Source organism: Tenebrio molitor, chromosome 3 (genome assembly GCF_963966145.1).
Source record: "Tenebrio molitor chromosome 3, icTenMoli1.1, whole genome shotgun sequence".
Lineage (NCBI taxonomy): Eukaryota > Metazoa > Arthropoda > Insecta > Coleoptera > Tenebrionidae > Tenebrio > Tenebrio molitor.
The window spans coordinates 30,224,179-30,233,583 of record NC_091048.1 but is presented as its reverse complement, the minus strand read 5'-3'; the positions used below and the strand labels follow the sequence as shown (position 1 = coordinate 30,233,583).

At 38.9% G+C, this 9,405-nt stretch overlaps 1 long non-coding RNA gene across 1 annotated transcript; it reads left to right on the top strand.

Moving 5' to 3' along the window:
* The first annotated feature begins 4,975 nt into the window (after positions 1 to 4,975).
* LOC138125257 (uncharacterized) lies at positions 4,976 to 8,167 on the top strand. The gene is made up of 2 exons (XR_011157384.1): positions 4,976 to 5,510; positions 5,866 to 8,167. It is a non-coding gene; the product is annotated as an uncharacterized lncRNA (long non-coding RNA).
* The last annotated feature ends 1,238 nt before the right edge of the window (positions 8,168 to 9,405 follow it).

Here is a 9,405-nt window from a genome sequence, read left to right as displayed (position 1 = left end):
TGATATAACCTCAAACCTGATCTAGGGAGATTTTACGATAGAGGTGTCTCGAAAGGTTTAAGGGTGGTACAGCCTGGTCTTTGAGGGAATTTTGACATTGACAATTGATTTAAAAAAAAAATTGGACTATACATATTATTCAATTATTTGACTTATATACACTTACTGGTTCTCAGCATTTTCCACGTTATTTTGAAAATGCATAAGAAAATTTACTGCAACCAAGTCCATCTTTCAAATTAGCAAGATGATTTGTCACACGTTTATATAACAATCTTCATAACCATGATTGTTAGAAAAATGGTTATGATTTTTTGACGAGACTCTTTACATGTATAATCAGAAAATGTTTACATAACACCGAATATGTAGTAGCATTTCTGCTCCTTTGAAAGGGTTAATTAATAGGTTCTGATAGGTAGGCAACCAGATATACAAGCAGTCGGTGGCATTGGATTGCAAAACGATCCACAGCAAGAAAATGCATGGGGTTTTGGTCGAGAACCGGGATAGCTTGAAATGTGATTGTGTTGAAAAATGAATTTTTGTGTTTGTTGCGATCTGTTTAGGGGTTGGGGTGTTTGTGCGGCGCGTGGAATCGGAATGTTGGGCATAAACTAGCATCTCGTCTAATCAAAACTTATTAATTGCCGTAAACATGCACCACTAGGTCGTACATCACCGTCAGCGAAGCAGGAAGTTGGTACATCCCCTCCGAAGGAAATGTAGCGCGAGTTTAACCGTTTCCTGTTTAACTCGACATATATCAAGATTCTAGCGCCTCTGCACTCTTGCGATTTCTTTCGGAAATAAATTGCTACGTCATAATAACTTACCCGAGAATTAGGCGTGTTTAAACTAGTTCCATCGGTGTTATTAAAGGGGCGATAGTGCGCGAGAGCGAGTCGTAAAGGAGTTGCGTTATCTCCCACCAGATTTAATCGCGAGTGATAACAAAGTATTCATTAATATTTTATTGGGGGAGTTTTACGGTCGCAAGCATAAAATTCAACCGCACGCCATAGAGAATACTTTTATCAAAAAGGCGCAAAGTTACGACGGGGAAGGTTTACTTTTTATCACCGCTAGTGAGGAAGGGACTTTATTTTTCCGCGTTTTTGTCTAGATGACGATGGATTCGCTCCGGGTCGTAAAGAGGTGAAAAACCTCTTCGGCGGGAGGGGTCGCGCGTTGCATATTTCAGGAGAGAAGAATGTCGCTGCGAGACATCTAAATCGTCGCGTGCGAGATCAATCCAATAAAGCGTCTTGTCGGAGCTTCCGGGGTCGCCGCTCCCAGGACGCGCGAATTGAGACGTAAAATTTGACGGCATGCGCTATGTAATTAATTTTTAATTGCGAAAATGAGAAAGTATAGCACTTAATTATTGATAAAATCCCCGTTTTGGCGCGCCTGAAAATTTCCTCGAGAAAAATCGCTGCTTTCCAGGCCCGCGTTTCCTTCAGGTATTTGCGAAATAATTGGTTTGAAGTCGGTCGTTCCCCGTAATTGTTATTGCTTCGCTTTGATGCAAAATGGCTTTGTTGGCTGTTTCTAATTTCGCGGAGTCTCAAGACCGGACCCTAGATAGACGTTTATTTTTCCCCCATCGATTCAATTTACTTGTTATGAATACGTGTGTTTACACAGTGGCGCGCACAAGTTTTATCTCTTTGCATTCAAACTGTCAACGGAGGTAAACGACGACGCTTTGATGAGGATTCTGCAGTGGCGGACGTGGCTTTTCGAGCTTTAAGCATTTTCCTTCGACAACCACAAAAAACCTAACAATAACTGTCAAAATGTTTTTGCTTTTATTTGACGAGACGACACTTTTAAACTGAAAGAGTCAAATCTTACAATTATGACTCATCTTAAGGTTTTAATATGGGTTTAAACCTTATGGTTTAAACTGTTTTAAAAAGAGATTCTTTTAGAAACTGAAAATTTTAAAGTTAAAACAACCACTTTTGGTTGCAAACTCTTATGGTTTTGAAAGTATTGTTCTTTGAAATGGTTCTGAATAGTTTTTCAAAAATACCACCGTTTTAAAATGAAAGTTTTTTCGTGGATTTCAACTGGATACTTTTAAAACCATCGTGGTTTTAAATCGGTTTTTATAATTGCTGGCTGCAATTATCACAACGCATCCTTTAAACAAAAAATTGTGACTATTAAATTAAAAACCATTTTATTACGAATTAAACTGAATCCTATTCAAACTCGTTATATCACTTTGATAACCACTTTGGTTTCATTCTAAAAGTCGAAACCATTATAATCTGTAAACTTTAATATTTTCCAAAAAGAGTCTTTTCATAGTTTTTTCCAAAACAGGAACTACAATGGTTTCTCATGCAGAAACTAAGACCTCTGAAACTCTTTACGGTTGGTTTTCAAAACCATATGGTGTGTATTTTAAGTACGTTTGTAACCAAAAAACCTTTTGCTTTACCCTTTTAAAATACTTCCTGGTTTGAATACTTTAAAAAGATTATATTGTTAAACCGAAACCTTTTCAAAACCACTTCAGTTTTAAAACCATCGGCTTAATTTTCATTATATTTACAAGTATTATAATATAACTTCTACGGTAAGGATTGTGACAATTAATATTTCTCTCCTGATGTGTTTGAAATGGTTTTCAAAACCATTTCTGTGATTTTTGTTTTATAACTTTTGAGCCAATTTTTTTTCATATTGCATTTGTCTCCCATTAAACGGTTTTCATTTGTTTAGTCTATGACAACTTCGGTTTAAATTATCACCACACTAAATAGAACAGACTATGACATACCACACTGCCATTTTAAAATTAAGTGATCTAATAATAGTCATAAATGCCTAATTAAACTCGACGTGCACAATGTCATTACTTACTATTTTATTGAAGGGTTTAAATTTAGACATGATACGACACCATTTAGGGATTTAATTGGTTGATACTGACACTTTTTGCACCGAAAGCTCCCACGCCACTGTCACTTCGAAGTCAATTAGCAAATATTTCTTGATTTTCTTTAGCCAAGAACTTTAACTAAGACGTATCGGAGCTTTTCCGTACTTCATCACTCAAACGGTTTCTTTTTTTAGTACGAAACGTTGATAAAGCGGCGGCGGCGTAAATAACTCCCCCGAAAAAAAAATCGCAATGGCGAGAGCTTGGAAATGTACATTTCAAAAGCTCGACGAGAATGTTGTACATGACGTGTGAAATGGCAAACGTGCAGCGATAAGAAATGGTGGCTTGTCCAGTCGAGATTTAAAAATCGCGGCGATTTGTCGCAAGCTAGAAAAGTGTTGTGAGATAGTGGGGAGACGTTTTTGAGATCGCAGCTCATTCAAGAAGTGTCGCAGGGTTGGGGGTGGTGTAAGGAGTAATAACAGTGGAATCGCAGCCGATTTTAATCCAGGGCTTGGAATCACATTCGCAATAATTTCATCGGTGGATTGTTAAAGTTCCAGTAATCTCTTAATATGGTAGGGAGCAGGAAATTAAAGCCCACGAGGTTGTCTCTAGGATTAACACGAGCTGAATCGATCGAAGTATGACGACGAAAAAAAATATCAAGCCCCAAATTGGTCCGGGTCCACCCTCTTCAACATAAAGAATTCAGCGTAATTGTCATCCCTTGTTTCGCTCACCTATCTCGTATTAATGGCGACCTCGCCCCAAAAATCGCGTTCTCGCGAGTGCCGCCGCCCCCGCCGCCTAATCCCGTTAAAAATCGACGAAGCCAATTTTAATTCTTTCCAATTTTCCGGCTGATCGGGCGACGTCCGCGTGGTTCTTAGGCATTTTGAGCGATTCACTTGTGAAATTGAGTTTCTAAATGCATGAACAACTCCTTTGTGCCGCCTAAGAAATAATAAATATGAAAGATGTTCGGTGGCGGCTCATGTAAATTTAATATTGAGTAACAGATGTAGTGGATTTGATTTTATCATCTTTCAATTGGGCTTTCGGGCGACTGTTCCCAAACGAAATTCTTGCTTGTTCCGAGAAAAAATTTCTCGAGCTGATTCATGTGAAATAATCCGAAAGGGCGGCTTCGGGGGCGGATTGTTTCATAATAAATCGGCCCATAGAAAAGCGCTCAAAACGGTTCGAAAAGTCGATGCCGGAGAAATTCGCCGGAAAGGGATTTGTTGCCAACTGGGTGACGGCAGAAAAAATCGCCGCTGCGACAAATCTCAGCTAGAAAAACTACAGCCAGACAAAGTGGCAAGCAAAAAAAGTAACTCGTTCGATACCTCCCTAGAAAGTGAGTGAGTGCATCCATAGGTTTCTCTTTCGTTCACTTTACTTTCGCTCACTGTCTTTCACTCACTGGACATTTTTGAACACTCAATTTCATTTTTTTTTTGACAATCTCAATGTTTGTTGAAACTTCCGCGATACTAATTACTCTCTGAGAGATATCGCGGGCGCGTTTTTCGTATTCCGATCGAATCAACCATCCCACAACTCTCACTCTAAGTCTTCTCGACAGAAACGCGAAAAAAATTTCGCTCTCCGTATCAATGAGTGTCAGTTCACGTCCAACGTTTTCATATATCAGATGGTAATCTTTCCGAGGTTTGACTATTTCTACAGAGACGCCGAAATCTCTCGCATTTTTGCGAGAATTCTTGGCATCGTTCGACAGGGATAATTTAAGATTTTTTTCCATTTTCTCAGCGAGAAATGTCACATTACAAACCTGAACTCGTTCCCGATAGCTGCTCCGCACCCAAATTATCGCTCCAATTTTTTCTGCACTTTATTCGTTCCAGTTCTATCAGAGAAGCCTGTCGCACATGCAACAAATCGCATTTCATCCGGAGCCGCATCCTTTCAGACAACTTAATAAAATCGGTTCGTCGCAATTTATCGCTGCAATTTCTCGTGCATTTGGACGAAGCGTGCAGTGACACAATTAATTCCAGAGTCGCTGGAGTCCTGTTTAATTGCGATGAATCGGTGGACGTCGTGTGTTTGTCGCTTTGTCTCGAATTAGAGTTGCGAGAGGTTGTTGGTAGAGGTGCGAGAAGTCGCGGGGAGATCAGAGCTCTCGGCGATAAGTGTCGCCGCGAGAAAAATGTGTCAGGTCGGAAATGTGTAAAAATGGCCCGCGATGCCATTGTTCTCTGTTGCGAAACAACAACAATAAACAGGCCGTCGGCCAACGCCGGCAAACAATCGCCATTATCGCCTATCCGATGCCGTCATTATACCGTGTCGGACGTAATCGTCGTGTCCACGTAACAGTGTCGACGATAGACCGAGTCGAACACGTTAGCATCCTGGTGTGCAGGAATGATAAGGCACTATGCAGGTGCAACTGCAGTAGGTTTGATCAATGCCAAACAGTACGGCGAGCGTAGAGACGCCGAGAGCGTCGCGATTCCGTGCTCGCGCCTCCGACTCAGTCTCTCTCCGCGCGTTGGTTCAGTGGCAGCTCCGCCGACAGACCTCTCGCACCGCGACACGCACCAGGACAAGCCCCAGGAGCCGGACGCGAACCACGGTAGGTCCACCGAGCGGACGAGTCGCAGCCGCGATTTTTCAGTCGCCGATGCGACTTTTCCGTGGCGACGCGGGTGCAACGCGGACAGGGCGCACGAGCCGGCCCCAGGTGCGAAATAATCGTTACGGAGCGCATCGGTGCACGGATTTTGGAGCGATTTGCATAATTCCGAATGCGGGCTTGTTATTTGTGTTTAATTGTTGCTTCCGGTGATGCGGACGCGGTGACGAAAAAGGAGCGACACAATCAAAATTTAAATCGAGGGGGTCGTCGCGGGGGCGCGGGTTTCTCGGAGGGTGGTTTTGATCGCTCGGATTTGTCTAATTGGTAGACTAAAACACTGAATTATTTCCAGGTCGAAAATGGTATAATTAATGGCCCGAAAGTGGGACGTGAAGAAAATGTCAACACGGCAAGAGAAATAAAAATAAAATAGTCCAGGCCAGCCAACGTTGAATTTAATCCAACGAAAATTTACATTCGATTCGGCCCTCGCGCAACGGAGACGTCGCTCCAGTGATCAGTGCGGTGTGCCCCAAAAATATTTCTCTTTTGCAGTGTTCACCTAGTGATTGTTAACGTGAAACAGGGCGAAACTAATAATCCGGGACTTTGCTCGATTTATGGATGAGGTTAAGGGAAGTTAATCACCGTCAACTCGCTCTCGTAAGTCCTAACTTTAATTAATTGCAAACCCCGACACCCGGCTACCCTAAATTATCGCCTTTTTCCATTCCACTGTCTCGCCGAAACTTTTGATCTGATACGGGATAGGGGGGATTTATCGGGGCGAGGGTGCAGAAAAGAAAATTATAAGATCGAGGCGGGCCGGAAGCATTGGCGATCTGGCAAAATCGGGAATTTATGGGATGGGACCGAATGGCGGTTTTGCCAAAAAAATCTGATGCTTGCGGGAAGATTGAAAGCCCAAGAGGTTTGTAATACATAATCACTTCTCCGGAATGGTCATCAAAAGTCAAGAATTTCAACGATTTTGACGTTGAGGTTGTTATAAATAATACGACAATTTGGAGCACTTTAAAAAATCAAAACAAATTTATTAAAAAAAATGTCGTGATCAATTATTTAGGCAGTTGAAGGCCGAGGATGAGATTCAAGAAAGATTTTCAAATGAAAGATGCAAAAGTGATTTGTTTGTTTATTATAAATAAAAACAAATAGACCAAAAAAAAGGTATTGCCGATCGGCAATTGTTGTACAAGAGCTTTGTTGATTTTTAATTTGACGAAAGGTTGTCTAGAAATTGCCCAGAAAAATAATCAGGAGAAAACCAAAATTCAATTCGATTAGAATATTTTGTGACTTGGGATTGAAAAAGACATATTGTTTTATTTTATGATATCGGGTGTTCATTTAAATTTATCCTCAAGGTTGGCGTTGAAGAGTCGATTGTGAACGCACCACGGATTACGGATCACGGATCAGCTGTTTAAATCTAACCTCACTCTGCAAACGGACAAGTGGTGCGTTCACAATCGACTCTTCAAGGTCAACTTTGAGGATAAATGAACGCCCGATACATACTTATTTCATCACTCGTTTAAACAAATGGTGTTGCTATAGTAAACAGTCGACAGATGTATTTATCGCTCTTAAAATAAAACACGCTTAGTGCAGAGGAATAAAATGATCAAAAAAATTCAAAAAGGTGCCAAACTAAAACAATTGGTCTTTTTTTTTTTTTAAAGCGAGGCTTATGAAGTGATGCGGAAGTTTGTATTGTGGTGAACAAAATAGAAACGATTTCCACAATTTTGAGTTTTTGTTATAAGCCCAAACAATACCAAAGTTTCGAGAAAACAAGAAAGAGATTTAAAAAGTTGGCCACATTCGACTACTAAAATCGGAAATTCGTAGAGTTCAAAAAAAATTTGCAAACATTTTTCAAAAATTCAAAAAAATGTGTAAAATAAAAAATGTATTTTTCTTTTTCGTTCTTTGGAAAACAGATGTAGTTTTGCAAGTAATAGTGATTTACGTTTTTATCATAAATCTAGAAAATTTTCGCTTTAAACAAGAAACAGACAGACTAAAAAGTTTACATTGTCGAGCTACTAAAATATGTTATGGAAAAATTGTAATCTAGTCAAGTATATTAGTGTAAGGTCAGAATCATCATTAATTCCATTTCAAAACACCATTATGTTTCGCCGTTCACCACATTCTAATGGTAATTTTTTTGTATAAATACGCATCTCATCATTTCCAAAAACAGAAGAAGTGATTGAAGTAGTAGAAACTACGTTTTGTTAGAAACAGTCGATAGTTAATAATCACTTATGTATTAGTGCCGAATAAACAACAGTAATAGTAAAAGATCGTGTAAACTCCCCTTGACAAGAAGAAGAAGAAGAAGAAGAAGAAGAAGAAGAACCCAACGAAGAAAACATAACAAATCGAATGCCCAGAAAAATAATCTGGAAGGAGCTTTTGTTCAAAAGTGTAAAATCAAAAAGTTTTCTCTGTTTTTCCGATTTAATTTTGATCTTTTATAAAAATGTAGTTTTGTGTTTCCAAATGAATTTCGTGTTAACAAAATAAATCATTTTTAACATAAATAAACATAAAATAAACGCAAACAATGTTAACAACTCAACAGAGCAAGGAATGGACAGATTAAATAACTTGACAATGTCGATCTGACATTTAAATTTTCAAGAATTCCAGTTTTAAAGTGAAAATTGCAAAATTAATAGATATTTATTGTACAAGACGATAAAATTGTATTTTATCTTCGACACGTTAGTCGAGACGCTAATTACGCTCGAAATAGTTATTTGTGTATCAAGGCCAAAAAGTGGATATTTTCTGTTCGAGTCTGGGTTTTCTAGTCGAGGCGGAGCCGAGACTTGAAAACAGGCGAAGACAAAAGGCACTTTTTGGTCGAGGTGTACATTAAATTTTTTAGGCAACCGCACCAACTACAAAGCAAAAGACATCCTCGAAATAGTAATACATTTTAACTACAATGCTGCAATAAGAAGAAAATAACAAAATACATACAGTGAAAATGTCTCAGTTCCTTTCTTTTCACAAAAGGCGAAGAAATATTAATCTTCGACTTTATGGTCGACATTTTCAATGTTAAGCAGGTCTCCAGATTTTTTCGAAAACAAGTCTTGTTTTGCAGCGCTTGCTTCGTCTGCAATGTCCGGCGGCGTATCAGTCAATTTCACTTTTGCTATCGACTCCGTCAACGTTCATTTTCTTACTTTTTCGTCAAATAACCACTACCAGAAGTAAATAGCACTTGCAAATATGTAAAACAATTTGGTTAGGTAAATTTAACTGTCAAATATTCGTTGATTTTCAGTCGGTTTCGTTGTTAACTTACTAAATAGACCAACAGATGGCGCCACGCTCCATGCCTTGAAAAGTGCGTCCGAAAAACTGCGTACGAAAAAGTGCGTCCGAAAAAGAGTTACTTCTTGTCCGCTTGGGAGTTCGTAAATCAGGTTTTAAAATCTCGTTAGTATGTAGGGTAATTAAAAAAAAATTACTTTACCTATCCTAGGTGTTAAAGTAGCACTTTATCTATCTTTGCGATTAAAATGCAACTTGACCTTTTGATTTGAATAGATAGAAGCACACTTTATATCTGCTATAGAAAAAAAAAGTTTTTTGTAAAGTGCCTCCTGTTTTGTAAGATGATAGTTCTATTCCATTGTCATTTGTGGTTATGAAAATTCAAGGCTTTCAGAAATATCAACGTTATCAGTATCACAATTGCAAAATTGCAAAAAAATGAATTTATTAGAAAAACTCTTCTATAAACACTGGTATCTTACGTACGCAACGCAGTTTTCAAAAATTTAAATAAATGCCATAAATGCTCGTATGAATACATTGTTTTTACGTGTTTACATTTAAAAAA